Here is a 15,108-nt window from a genome sequence, read left to right on the forward strand (position 1 = left end):
AATAAAAAAATCACATAAACAATACACACATAAAATTATGTATGCAGACATATGCACATTTGTGTTTATATTAGAATTGGAATAAGCCACTAAATTCTTCATATGCTGCATTAAAAGTGAAAAACTTGCTTTAAATGGGAAATCATAAGAAGGGTTTGCATTGCCTTATGGAAAGTTAAGTAATACATTACTTACTGTCCTTGTTGCTATGACAAAATGCCCAGCATAAGCAACTCAAGCGAGGAAGGCTTTATTCTGGCACACAGTTCCAGGATCTCTCTTCCCATCATGGTGAGCAAGGCATGGCAGATTTCAGGGTGGCAGCTCCCCTGCTCCCCTTAGCCATCTGGGAAATAGGCAATAGAACTGGAAACAGGGCCATGCTGCCACCCTCATAGTCTTCAACCCCCATCTGCTGCCAAGCCTCCATGTCCCAAAGATTTCATAATCTCACAGTACAGTGCTGTGACCTGGGAACCAAGTATTCAAACATACAAGTCTATGGGATGAGGGAGGCGAGGATTTTGTATTCAGCCTAGAGTGGTGGACCATTACGGATATCAATAAACAATGTTAAAATAGTTTCTGTTGATTAGACACAGCCCAGTGAAACATAGGATCAAAGCGAGAAAGTAATAAAGACGTAGAAAGATCAATATTTACATAAGTAGAAGATATACGAGGATTGACTGGGCCAGTGCTTGACGGTAGTGAAACAGAACAGGGAGGGTGCTGCAGAGGAATCCGTCTGGTCACAGTTGTACAAGCTGAAGCACATAGACCTCAAATACAGGGTTTTATTCTTTGTTTGTGTTTAAACAGTTTCCTTTTTCTTTATCTTTTTTTTTTACATTTACTTATTTAGTCTCTCTCTCTCTCTCTCTCTCTCTCTCTCTCTCTCTCTCTCTCTCTCTGTGTGTGTGTGTGTATGTAAGTTACTATGTATCTTTTTCAGGATCCTCTGAGGGGTGTTTGTAAGTTATTATGTATCTTTTATCAAGAATCAGGATCCTATGAGGTGTGTGTGTGTGTGTGTGTGTGTGTGTGTGTGCGAGTGAAATTTACTTTGCAACTTTCCTTAGGATTGTATGGTTGATTGTATAGTCGGAGAACAACTTGTGGAAGTCTGTTCTCTCTCTTGTTTATTTGTTTGTTTGGCTGGTTGGTTTTTCAAGGCAGGATTTCTCTGTAGTTTTGGATTCTGTCTTGGAACTCACACTGCAGACCAGTTTGCCTCGAACTCACAGAGCTCTGCCTGTCTCTGCCTCCTGAGTTAGGATTAAAGACCTGCACCATCACTGCCTTTTCTTCCCCTGTTCTCTATCGTGTGGGTCCTGGAGATCAAAATCAGGGCATCAGGCAGGACAAAATCACCTTTACTTTCTGAGCCATTTTGCTGGCCCTCAAATATAGTTTATAGTGATCATTTACTATTGTCTTTATGAAAACATCAATGTCAGTAAAAATGATGCTCATTTACAGTAGCAAAATGCTACACACACACATAGACACACACACACACACACACACTTCTCAGAATAAAGCAGAAAGCATGCTGTTTTTAGCTGGTAACTTGACTGGATTCAGAAACACATTGTGAGTGTTTTCGAGGGCATTTCCTGAGACAGAGTCTAACTGAAGAGGGAAGACAGACCTTCAGTGTAGGCAGTAGCAGCCATGGGCTCAGGTTGTTAGCTGAATAAAAAGGAAAAAAAAACCAGCAGAGCTCTGGCATTTCCATCTCTGCTTCCTGCTCGGCAGAGATGTGAGCCAGCAGCCTCCTGTTGCTACAGACAGGAGCGGTCCTTGGGCAGCGCCTTCCCTGCTGTGATAGGCTCTGTCAAGTCCAGAGGAACTTGTCATCTATTGCCCAGGTATTCTGTTCACAGTGACGGCAAAGTGGCAAACACACAGGCTGTTAGTATATCATAAACTAATTAATTTTGAAACCAAACATAAGCACTATTATAGCAAAGGTAAATTCTCCCACCCTCTGCCACAAATTCTTCAAGAACATACACAGAAATTCCAACTTGATTGTAAATTGAAAAAAAAAGTGACTAACATGTGCTTTGTGACAGAGAGTAACCAATGATTATCTAATGGCTACCATGATAGCAAGTCAAAGTTGAATACCTAAGAGATGTGAGGGTCAGGGGCAATTCTAGGGAAGCAGACAAAGGTAGGACAATGTGCCAGCAGGACAATGTTCAGCTGCTACACTGCCTGGGAGTTCCTCGTCCTGGTGCACATCAGGTTAGTGTTCTATAACTGAGAGACGAGTGACGAAAAGGCGTCACACAGTTATAAGCTACTTCGAGAAGGAATATAGAATCAAATATTTATAAGATGATGTATGCAGTGAGAGAATACCTAGGAGACTATTTTAGAAATTACACACATGCACACGCATGCACGCACATGCACACGCACAGACACACAGACACACAGACACACAGACACACACACACACACACACACACACACACCCCAAATGCAGAAAGTCTCTGAATCAGTTAAACAAGAAGCTAAATCACTGAGGAAAGAGGGTTACCTCACTGAAAACGTGGTGAAAATGAAGAGAAGCCAGGGGGGAAATAGAAGTGGGTGAGGTTACTAAGCAGGTATTTTACTACTGCTTTATTTCATGTGCACGGGCGTTTTCCCTGCTTGCATGTCAAGGTAGGAAACTTGTGTACCTGGTGTTACTGGAGTTACAGTCTGTCGGGAGCTGCCACGTGGGTGCTGGGAATCGAATCTCTCCCCCCCCCCCCGCCACACACACACACACACACACACACACACACACACACACACACACACGGAAGAGCAGCAGGTGTTACTGAACTCTGAACATTTCTTTAGTCCTGAATGAGCAAAGATCCTAGGTACAAGAAAATAAGGACAGAATACAAAGGAAAGCATTTCTTTGGATGACTAACAAGAAAGACTAGTACTTCAGACAGGAGAAAATGTGAAAAACCATCAAGGTCAGAATGAATCAAACCAGGAGGCTATGAAGCAGCGGAGAGAAGGAATGGGGATTCCCCAGAGAAGGAGCTGCTGTGACCAGCGCTCGAGGATGCTACTCGTGCCTAGAGCGCCACCTTGCGGATACGTGTAAAACTAAAGTCTTGAAATTTTCACCACACTGTTCATGGCAGTCTTCTCCTGGCTCCGCCCGCACCCTGTCGTCGCTGATTTCCCAGCCGCAGCGCAGCACGTTTTCTTAAAGTTCTGACGAGGAAAAATTGTAACTGGAAACGAAAGCTTTCTTTGCACCCTCAGGTAACTTCTTAAGAGCTAATATGGGTCCGAGCTTTCGGGAGCGTATGGGTTTTTTTTTTGTCTGTTTGTTTGTTTGGTTGTTTTTTTTTTTTTTTTTGGTCATAAAACGCTAATTGATGGGAAAAATGTATGATCCAAGAATATTAATAAGGCCACCGGACTGCAAAGCAGGAACTGAAATGGGTGGTCATGGGTGGCTGCCCTGTTACCCATCATGCAGCTAGACCTAGAAATTCCTTGGAATTCGTGGCTCCCTCAGACGATTCAACAAGGTAGATACCAGTTGTACGCATATGTATATTTCTGCTTATAAAAATAAACAAATTCTTAATTTATGTCATGTATTGAAATGTGCCTTCATGTATAAAAGAAATAAGCATTTAATAGCTACCGTGAGTCCTCCTGAGCCCCGTGGTCTCCAGCTCAGATATCTCTTGCCCCTCTTTCTCTCTTGTTCTTCTTCCTTCCTCCCTCCCTCCCTCCCTCCTTCCTTCCCTTCCTCCCTCTCTCCCTTCCTTCTTTTCTTCTCATTCCTCCTCCTTTTTAAGTCAGTGCCTCACTTTGTGAGGTTGGTTTCAAATTCATTGCATATCAGGAATGACAAAATTAAAAAAAAAACCATTGATTGATTCTTTTTGGATTTTTACGTCGTGCCTTCTGATCCTGCCCATCTATGTCTGCCCCCACCCCCAACTCATCTTCCCTCTGCCTTTGTAACCTGTCCTCCAAAACAAACAAAAATTTAAAAGAAAAATCAAAACCCAAACTAAACAAAAGAGCAGCAACAAACCAAAACAAAATGAAAAAGAATCTCCTCATGGAAGCTGTAGTGTGACCACGGAGTCACACAATTTACCCTTCAGTCCTCTCATCTTCTCTTTAAGTGTCCATTGCCACGAGTCCTTGTTCTCAGATACCTGACCAGACCCGGGGCAGCTGCACGGTCCTTGGTAGGTAATGGGGGCCACGGACACCAACTCAAACCCAGACTGCTGTAGAGCCACGGACCCAGACAAGGCCTTCAGTAGCAACCCTGGCCTGGACAACAGTGTGGTTCCCGATAACAGAGAAGTCCACTCAGATCAACATGGCCCCGGCAGCAGCACAGCCCCTGGACACACACATGAACACAGGTTATGGCCTAGACCCCGGGCGCGCCTGTGGCCTCTGGTGGCAACATGGGCCATGGATATCAACACGGACCCAGACTGTGAAAGTACCACAGACCTAGACATGGTCCTGGGCCATACCCCCGGCTCAGATGTCACCATGGCCCCAGGTGGAAGTTCTGGTCACTTAGGTAGGTCCAGCCCCCATGGCAGCATGGCCCTCAGTTGCCAACCTGGCTCCAGGTGTCTGCCCAGACCGCAGGCCTCTACAGTGCAATATGAGCCAAAGATATCACCTGATGCCCTGTCAGCTGCATCAGGGCCATGGACCAAGATTGGCCCTTGACAGTAGCTCTGGCCCAGAAATGATCCTGTTCCTCACCACCATCGCTTCTTCAGATCTGTCGCCTCTCTCCCTAGCCTATGAACTGTTCCATCTGTCTTCTACCTCCCCACCCTGTATCCGCTCACCACAGTGGTGTCTGATTGCCTGGTGCCATAGGCACCCGGTGGCACTTGGTTGAGACCTGCCCCAACCAGCCTTATGGCATGGCGGGCGCTGTGGCTGTTGCTATGTTTCACCCCAGGGCTAGAGTCCCCGGGGAGGCTCCTAATGGAGTTCTGCCCTCACCAGCCTCATGGCATGGCTCCAAGCTGTTGCTATGTTGGAACCCTAGAGTGACTTTGAATTTTGATTCTGCTGTGTCCACCTCCCTAGATACGTGCTATCATGCCTCGTTTATGTGGTACTTGGAGTTGAGCCCAGCACTTCCTAAACACTAGGGAAGGACTCTAGCAGCTGAGCGACAACCCCAGCTGTCTACAGTGGGTGAACTGGACTGAAGCTTCCGGATCTGCACAAGTGACCTCCAAGGGTCCTCAGAAAATCATCCATTTCATTTGTGTGGGACTCGCTTTATAGCCAAATACAGAAGGCTTAGGAAACAAGTTCTCCTGGTTAGCTTCAGTTGCCGGCTTGATACAGTCAAGAGTTATCTGAAGGAGCCTCAGTTGGAGGATTGCTTCACTGATTGACCTCTAGGCATGTCTGAGGGACATTTTCCTTTTTTGATTCCTAACTAGCTGAGCGGAAGCTAGGAAGCAGGCCAGCAAGCAGGTTACCGCCCCAGTTCCTGCTATTGCTTGAATCCCCGCCAAAAGTCTACAACTTTTGTTGTAGACAAAAGTTGACAGTTGCACAATACTTTTCAATGAAAAATATTTCATGATTTAGTCACATGAAAAATGTTGATTTCAGAGATCAGAAGGGCGCTGAGGAAATAGACAGCAGCACTGAAGAATTCCATGCCTTTGCTTCTGTTCCGTGTCTGTTCCTGTGTTGTTTTTCAGCTGAGGCGGTGACTAGCCCATTCTTCTTCATCATAGCATTTGCTGTAGCCAACGCTGATGGCGTTTCCTGATCCAGTAGCCACAACAGACTCTAGCAGCCCGGTTTCTGCTCTCACTTCTCTTCCGTTCATGATGAGTCTCTAGAAATTGGAAAGTCTATGGTTGGGAGTTTACCAACTGTGATTTCCCTGTGAGGGGGCCAGGGTAAGCTTTAGCTCCAAGACCTGTTTCATCCGCTTCAACCTCCCTAACTCACAACTTTGCCCACCTTTTCATTGGCAGCGTTCCCAAATTCGCTGTGGTTTGTTTCACGATGGAATCTTTCCTGAGATTTGGGCGTCTCATTCCTCGCTGCTGTGGACTGCAGCTTCACACCATTGTCGTGAGGACTGAGGAGCTACTGAGCAGCATCTGACTTCATTTCCTGCTGGTTTTCTGCTCCGTGCATGGTCCCTAGTGACTGAATGGCTTGACTTGTCTTGGGCTGATCTTGTACCTAGTTACAAACCCTAATGTGTACAGTTTCCTTGAGATTGAGATCTGTACCTATAACCCTCAGTTAGAACATAAGCATCGTTCTTAATCAAACAATCTGTATCAACAAGGAATTTCCTCAATTCAAACTGAAGAGGCAGTATTTATTCTGTGGATGGGGGTTGTGTATAAACATGGAGTTCACACATTACATGATGATAGCAGCATTATGGTAAAATTTGAGGTTAAAAAACAGAAAAGAAGATGAAAATCGATAAAAAATAATAATCTGCGTGAGGGGGAGGTTCCTCAGTGGGCAAAACGCTGACTATAGAATCATAAAGGCCTGAGTTTTATCTTCATCACTCACAAAACAAAAACAAACAAACAAAAAACTACAAGCCTGGGAACATATACCTGTGCTCCTCAGTATTGGTAAGGTAAATTCAATCCTCAGAACACACATAAAAGAGAGAGCTGGAGAGAAACAACTCCACAAAGATACCCTCTGATCACTACACATGTCACCTACATACTTCACACACACAGTAATAGTTTCATTTTAAATATATAGTCTCTTATGTCCATGATTGGGTCATATCTTCAGAAATAAAGGGCACATAGCCAGTATTGAGAAGAGAAGTAAAGGGATATTGCATTGGGCATATCACCCACCGCAGCCAACCAAACATAAACGTACGTTGTGTAATTTGTCTCTGCTTTGCCTGGCATACATTGGATGACTCTTCATATGAAGATCATCAACTATCAATATCTTAGTATTTAGTAGAGATGAGAGGGTTAAAACTGTGAGAGCTACTGGCGAATATGCCCTGTGCGTTCATGAGCAGAGTGGGTACTAACAAAGTGCTAACAGCTCTTTTGTTACTTTCGGGGAGAACCGGCATTGGAAGGTTTATAAACTTCATGGGGGAAGTACAAGATGGGCTGGAGACTGTCTCTAAGTGTTTCTGTCTCTCCTGCAATGGGAGACAGCCAGACTTCAAGACTGATTGCTACAAACTTCCTAGCCAGGACAATCTGGACAATGGAACTGAAGTAGCTGAAAGATACCCTTCCCAGCTCTTAGTGAGCATGTCACAAGCAGTAGAGAAGACATGAGGTCTTCCCCAAGCACCAGCTGTTAGTTTCAGTTTTTATCATAATTGAAACGGTACTCTGAATGCAGCATTTATAGCTTCCACAAAGATTTTCACAGATGTATTGTTGCTTTTTGGTTCTTGCATTATGTAGGTCTCTGTAGAATATAACATGATCATTAAATTGAAAGCATATCTCCATACCTAAAGATTCACAATAGGGCTTGCATGCATATTTCCTTGCACACTTAATCTGTGTCTTGAAATACAAATGCATTATCTGAGCCGAGTCTCCAGCGTTCAGCATTTTTGGATTGAGCATACTGTTGCCCAGTGTGTTTGTTTGTTCGTTCCTGACTCCACAGGCATCTGCAAATTCTAAATGACTGGATTTTGGTCTATTTGAGAATTTTTCTGCCCTGATTGCTCATTCCTTATGTTGAGTGCTGTCTTGTGTTTGTTGGAATGTTTTGCTCCAAAAGAAAAGCAACTGTAGGAAAACAGAGAAAACTTCAGGCTGGGCAATGAGAATGTTTTCATCAGACTGCTTATGAGTCTGGGTCCAGTCGCGCAGGCAAACCTGTGTAATATCTGGAATTATTATACCAGTTGGAGGTTAGAGCAGAAAAGCAGACAGGCGGGCTGTGCATCAACAAGCATTTGACATTTTAAATGCTCCTGATATTATAGCGTTGACATTTCATCTTTCATATCCTTTCCCTCCAAAATGAAATAATGAATGGAATTTCTTGACATGTTAGAACTTTTAAGATTTGCATCCTCTATCTTAAGCAGGCCCAATAGCATGTCTGTCAATGAATGGCTTTCTTATGGAAACACCTCAGAGGCTTCCAAGACCACATGCAAACCATCTTTGTGTCAAAAGCTTCTTGATTATGCTTTCATATTCAAATGAGAGTTAAAACACCCCACTTGGGGAAACTGAAGAGACAGGACTTGCCTGTCTCTTATACTTAACTACTATCAATGCAGATAGAGGTGAAGATGGAGGTTTAAATGAGAGATAAAGGACAGTAAAAATGAACTCTAAGGAAGAGAAATATTCCAAAGATTGTCTTTCCTGAAATATTCTGCAAAAGTTTCCTGTGATAATAAATAATACCGATATGAAATAATTACAGGTAAAATAACATTAGGAAAATCACTGTAACCAAAAGATGAAATTCTTCTACTTCTTTGTAAAATGCATGCTATCTATTGGACTGTGTGCACCCTGGCATTGGAAGGTAAAAGGGAAATGCTATTACAAGATCAAGAATGTCAGCAAGAAAAACAAACACTCACAGAAAGTTGCTGTGTTGTCAGATGACAGAGTGTCTCAAATTATCTAGGGTTCCATGAATTCCAGAGATTTGTAACCACAAGGTTTCTGGTAATGTTAAAGTAGCTGATGTTATCTGTGACAAGAAGACAGCGGGCCACAGAGCAAATGGGGCAAAAGATGGACTCAGCTATATTTCCTGGGCTGCTGAAGGAAAGTGGGCAGGAGCCACACCCGTCTGCCTGCTGCTGAGGAGGTTCCTTCTAGCACCCATGTGGTGGGCTGAGTGGGACAGAGAATGCCTGGCGAAGGAGAAAGGCAGGCAGGTGCTCCCAGGCCAGCCTCACAGGGTCAATGTGGGAAGGAAGGAGGAGTTTGCCCTGTAGCGGGGCAGGGGTGATGGAGTAGGTTCAGTAGAATCCTATGGATTCCCAGAGCTACAAGCTATCAGCATCTAAGCTTGTCTGACCCCAACCTTCTGTCCACCTTGTGTGCCAAACCCTGGGGTCCCGGTTCTTCCTCGGCTCCAGGATTCACCCTAGATCTCCTCAGCACCTCTTCCCTTGGAATCATGACTGGCTCACGAAGTTCACTGAGATTCCTTTCCAGGTTTTCTTAGGTGCCACGTCTTGGATTTCTGAAGTCTATTTAGTGTGCAGTACCGAAGGTTCACTCGAGGGTCTACATCTCCTAAACTGATTTGAAGCACCTGTGGAGGAGAGGCAAAGGGGCACTCACTGCGCATCACAAAGGATAGCTCTATGCTGCCAATGAGGAGGGCCATGCAGTGCACATAGAACTCCTCAGCTGACTTCCTAGAAACTGTTCTGGTAAGGACAGAGAGAAGTTCTTAGAACTTGTTTTTGTCATAGAAACAAAACAAAACAAAACAAAAACCAATCTCACAAATTACATGCATTTCTTAACTTTTCATGAGAGCAGGCCTACGAAGATAAGTTTGAATTTATGGCTGCAAAAATTAAGCTAGTTCATGGTTAGAGCATGATTGCACCTCCCCCAACTCTGCATCTCTTATAAATCCGCACCCCATTCCATCCCTCCCACCCCCAGACACCACCCACTTCTCTCTGCTCCCACCTCAGCCACACTGCCCTATGCTGTCTGCAGTTTAGCTTTGGGGATACAGAGTCTCAGGAAACACCCCTGATCTCCATGTGACTTCGTGCTGCTTTCATGATCCAGGATCTGTTAATTATGTTCTTGTTGTGTCCAGATGCTGGCAGGAAGCCACTAAGGAACAGTTTGAGAGGATACAGATCTTCATGGCAGAGAAAGCACAGAAGCAGGAACAGGAGGCCGCTGATCGCAATGTGGGATGCAGAGACCAGACAGGAAGTAGGCCCTCCCCCCAGTGACTCATTTTCTCCAGAGAGGCTCTGCTTTCATAAGGTTCCACAACCTTCCATAATAGCACCTGTTGTAGGAGGCTGCTTGTTCGTTCCTTGCTACCCAGACTCGATATAACCACACAGAAATTGTATTAGTTAAATCACTGCTTGGCCTATACACTCTAGCTTCTTATTGGCTAAGTCTTTTTTTTTCATTTTGATTGACACTTTAATACTTCCTTTACCAGCAAAAAAAATCTTAAATAAAGTATTTAGCTATTTTAAAATTATGTATACATTATTTCATTTTTATTAAAGAGCCCATTTGACTTGAATATGAATATATGAAATGAGTTTCATTTTTCTCAATTCATTGTAGAATTTTATTAGCTTCAGAACAGACTTTGTCTATATGTTTCCATAGTATGGTTTTTTATCTATAAATTATATATATATTTTATTTGCAATAGACAGTTTAAAATTTTTCTGTGATTTTTTGTACATACGTCATATACTATAGTCATAATAATGTTTAAATTCCTTCTATGCTTTTGATTTTAAATGTCTCTTAATAGACCTTGTCTTTTTGTTTACTTACTTCTTAATTTAACCCATTTCTATTAATCTGTGTATCGCCATGTGGCTGTGGCTTACCAACAAGGTTCAGGTTCATCTATTCAAAACGGCGGCTACATGGCATCTCTCTGACTTGGCCTTTCTCCCAGCATTCAATTTAGTTTTCCCTGCCTAGCTCTACTTTGCCCCATCACAGGCCCAAAACATCTTCTTTATTAACCAATGGTATTCACAGCATATATAGGGGATTCCCACATCAAGCACCAACAGCTTTGGATCAAGTGCTCACATGAGCCTGTAGACAGCTTTTCATATTCAAAACAGTACACGTTTTAAAGTATTTTTTCTTCGGATTATAAGCATTGAGCAGCGCCTACTGCCCAGTGACTTAATGTTTATCCAAGGTAATTGGAACTTAATTAGAACTCTGAGAGCTGCTTTCTTTTGGTTCCCAAAGTTAGCAGCTTCCCAAGAGCTCCCACGTGTATGAAGGGTTCCTGGTGTATGAAGAGTCCAAAGTGCCCTTAATTACCCTCTGACCTCCATTTATCAAAGAGCAGTGACCCAATCAAAATCACAGCCCTACTCAATAAGAACCTAGGCTTTTCAATGTACTTGTTTATCTTAATCCCATAGTTCATTGGTGCCTTCAAGGAAGATCATACTTGAAAAGGATAAAAATGAAAATGATAATATTAAGGGATCTGATAACATTTTTTATATAAAAATGACACTTACAAAAAATATAATGGTTTCCCTGAAGTTTCTATAGAGTTGAATATATACAGGAAGCAGATAGCCTGGTTCATTGGTCCAATAGGTGGAGAAATAAAGGAGGAGAAATGGCAAGAATGAAGAGGCAGCTAACCTAAGACCAGGACAAATAGTGATTCAATTTCTTCTCCTCCCAGGTCAGTGACTGGTAAGCAGCTGCCCCACAGTTAAGGCTTGGCTCCTCCCAGAACCAACAAAGAGTGTTCCAAACCCAGAGTGGTATCAGCTGCAAGTAGGAGACAGAAAGTTGTTAAGGTAGTGCTAGGGTTACATGTATTTTTCTTTCCAAAATGAATTGGAATAAAAGTAATTGGAGAAATATATGAGAAAAATATGCTTTGTGTAAAATAGATCTCATGACTGAAAAACAGTAATTTAAACCAGTACATAGTACATCAGAGAGATAACATGAGGGCTGGAAGAAGTGGCTTTCATCTCCCCAAACTTATATTAGAATAACCTTTAAAAGTGAAAATGAAATACAGGAAAGCCCTGACATTTAAAACCAAGCTAAGGCTTCATGCTTGCTAGGGAAATCTAAATCATTAAAACCCAGTGGACAGGGAATAGATTTTTCAATACTCAGAGTTTGTTTCTGGGGACAGCTTGTAACCAGACAAAACTAGATGCTCAAATTAAACCACCAGTCAGAAAACGTCCTCAGTAAGATGACTGACAACACTGGGGAAGTACGTAGGACGGTAGAATTGCTCTGTGGAGAGAGAACTGGGCTGAGCCCCACGTCTGGGTTCTTCTGATCTTTGACCCTGAGTCTTGGTCTTCTCATTTCTAAAGTGAAATGATCATCCCTAAGATTCCACCTCTTCTGATAGTCTGATAATTTGACTCAATGGGACATTCACAGTGTAAAGCATCATGCAAATTTAAGAACAGTAATTTGTTCATGTTTGAATGAAATTGCAAAGCCACAGTATTGGGTTTCATTTGGTTGGTTTTTCTGTTTCTTTGTTAGTTTGGTTTTTGTTTGTTTGTTTGTTTTTAGAATCCTTTAAATTTTTAATTAACTAATTTTCATTTGCTTATCTATTCTTTGTGAGTTTCACAAATTATATTTGTTACATATTCTTTCCATCCCCTAACTCTTCCCAGATCCTTTCCTACTTCTTACCCAATTTCATGTTCTTTTTCTTTCTTAAAAACCAAAGGAAAAAGAAAAGACGTGCAGTTTGATTTGTGTTGGTCAACTACTCCTGAGCAAGAACTTGCCCTGGAGTGCGGCTGATATACCCAATGTCACTCCATTAAGGAAAATGGATCTTCCCTCTCCTAGCAGATATCATCTGGGACTAGCTTCTTGCCTAGGACTGGGGCTTCGTGCCTACTTCCACTCCTCCGTGCTGGGAGGTTTTTTGGATTTACCTTGTACAGGTCTCCTGAATGCTGCCATGAGCTCATATGTGCACCTGCAATGTTGTGTTTGGAAAATACTCTCTTTCTACCCCTTCTTCTTTAGAGATTCCAAGAAACTTATTTTATTGTTTTAGACTCTTATGGCCAATGAATCTTTGCTACTTAAGAGCTCTGTACCTGAAGTTGCTAATTGCTATCCCTATACATAAGTCTGCTTTGCTCTCTATTGTGTATGGAATGCTAAGTGAGTGACAGGCTGTCTACACAGAAGTCACCTAAAAATCTTTTTCACAATAAAAGAGAAAATGCATGGCCCGATAATGCAATGTGATTCCAATACTTAACTACCACATGTTCTTTGTGAGAGCCCCATCCTTTGGTTGCCATGGAAATGACCAGAGTACATCCACACTCTATTTCTTGGCATTGACCTTTAAAGTACATTGAGACCATGGAGTCATGAATATTTCTTTTGTAAGACAGAGAAAAAAATTGCAGATGCATTTGTTTGCATTTATCCCTACATGTATGACTCTTTTAAATTATTTTTGCCAAAAAATATATCTAAGCTTCCATGTTGATGAAGTTAGATTAAAATGCTTAGGCAATTATTGTAAGGGTAACATAAGATAGCATGTCTCCATCAGCAGGGACCTGGCAGGCTGTCACTGTGTTCTTAGCAAATGTCATATCTATAATTTTAGGATCTTTAAGTTCTCAGGTAGATGAAGCTATGGGTGCTTCCCAGGGACCACTTCCTCATTTTGGGCAGGAGACCATCTACAGACTTATCCTGGACACTTTAATCTCTTGTTCTGAGCTATTTTCACTGATCTCTAGTGAGCTCCGAGTAAACAATAGCCTGATAACTGTGATCTCTGGATAGACAGAACATTTTAAATGTCAACAGCCTCCAAGCTATCACTTGCCCACACATTAACGTTGCTCCCTGTGCTCTTCAAGTGGTAATAAGTCCTTCCTCAGTTTTAGGAAAAAGTCTTTAAACAGGATGGCACTCTTGGCTTCTATTCCAGCATGGGTGTCCAGACCATTAATTCTTTTTATTAATTTTTATTTTTCCATTCAATTATTTACACTTCCTTCCCTCCTCCAATCCCCTCCTGTTCCCCCACATCCCCTCCTCCCTCTCCCGCCCTGCTTGAGAGAGGACCCGGGGAATCTTGCCCTGTGGGAAGTCCTAGGCCCTCCCTGCTACATCCAGGCCTAGGGAGCTGTGCATCCATATAGACTATGGTCCCAAAAAGCCAGAACATGCCATAAAAACAAGTTCCAATGCCTTTATTAATGGCTTCTCCGTCAGCCTTCATTGTCAGCCACAATCAGAGAGTCTGGTTTGATCACATGCTCATTCAGACCCTATCCAGCTGGATTTGGTGAGCTCCCATTAGAACAGGCACACTGCCTCAGTTGGTGGATCAACCCCTCAAGGTCCTGACTTCCTTGCTCGTCTTCTCCCTCCTTCTGCCTTTCAAATGGACCTTGGGAGCTCAGTCTGTTGTTCTGATGAGGGTCTCTGTCTCTATCTCCATCTGTCGCCAGACGAAGATTCTATGGTGATAGTTGAGATAATCATCAGGGTGATAATGGGACAAGGACAGTTCAGGTACCCTCTCCTCTGCTGTCCAAGGACCTAGCTGAGGACATCCCATGGGCACCTGGGATCCCCTCTAGAGCCAAGTCTCTTGCCAACACTAAAATGGATCCCTTTTTGTAGGTGTCTTCTTCCCTGCTCCTATATCTGCCCTTCCTCCATCTCCACCCTCCCACTCCCCCAAGCTCTTGTCAGTCCTTCCCTTCTCCCTTCCCTCTCCCCTTTTCCCCTTCCCCCAAACTCACCCCCACTCCTGCCCCCACCCCCATGCTCACGGCTTTTGCCCTGCAATCTTGTTTGCTTCCAGTTTCCAGGAAGATCTATATATGGTTTTTTTGGATTCACCTTGTTATTTGACTTCTCTGGGCTTGTGAACTATGGGCTTAATGACCTTAGTTTATGGCTAGAGTCCACAAATGAGTGAGTACATACCAAATTCATCTTTTTGGGTCTAGGTTATTTCACTCAAGATAGTGTTTTCTATTTCCATCCATTTGCATGCAAAATTCAAGATGTCATTGATTTTTACCGCTGAGTAGTACTCTAGTGTGTATATATTTCACACTTTCTTTATCCATTCTTCCATTGAGGGGCATCTAGGTTGTTTCCAGGTTCTGGCTATTACAAATAAAGCTGCTATGATCATAGTTGAACAAATGCTTTTGTAGTATGATAGGGCATCTCTTGGGCATATTCCCAAGAGTGGTATTGCTGGATCCTGCGGTAGATTGATTCCCAATTTCCTGAGAAACCACCACACTGATTTCCAAAGTGGTTGCACAAGTTTGCATTCCCACCAGCAATGAATGAGTGTTCCCCTTAC

The 15,108-nt window shown here is 43.0% G+C and overlaps 1 long non-coding RNA gene across 1 annotated transcript; it reads left to right on the forward strand.

Annotated features, from left to right (window-relative positions):
* Positions 1 to 3,146: 3,146 nt before the first annotated feature.
* On the forward strand, positions 3,147 to 6,375 carry LOC146895652 (uncharacterized). Its single transcript, XR_014997538.2, has 2 exons — positions 3,147 to 3,288; positions 6,030 to 6,375. It is a non-coding gene; the product is annotated as an uncharacterized LOC146895652 (long non-coding RNA).
* Positions 6,376 to 15,108: the final 8,733 nt, after the last annotated feature.

Source organism: Myodes glareolus, chromosome 2, assembly GCF_982192425.1.
Source record: "Myodes glareolus chromosome 2, mMyoGla1.1, whole genome shotgun sequence".
NCBI classification, from domain to species: domain Eukaryota; kingdom Metazoa; phylum Chordata; class Mammalia; order Rodentia; family Cricetidae; genus Myodes; species Myodes glareolus.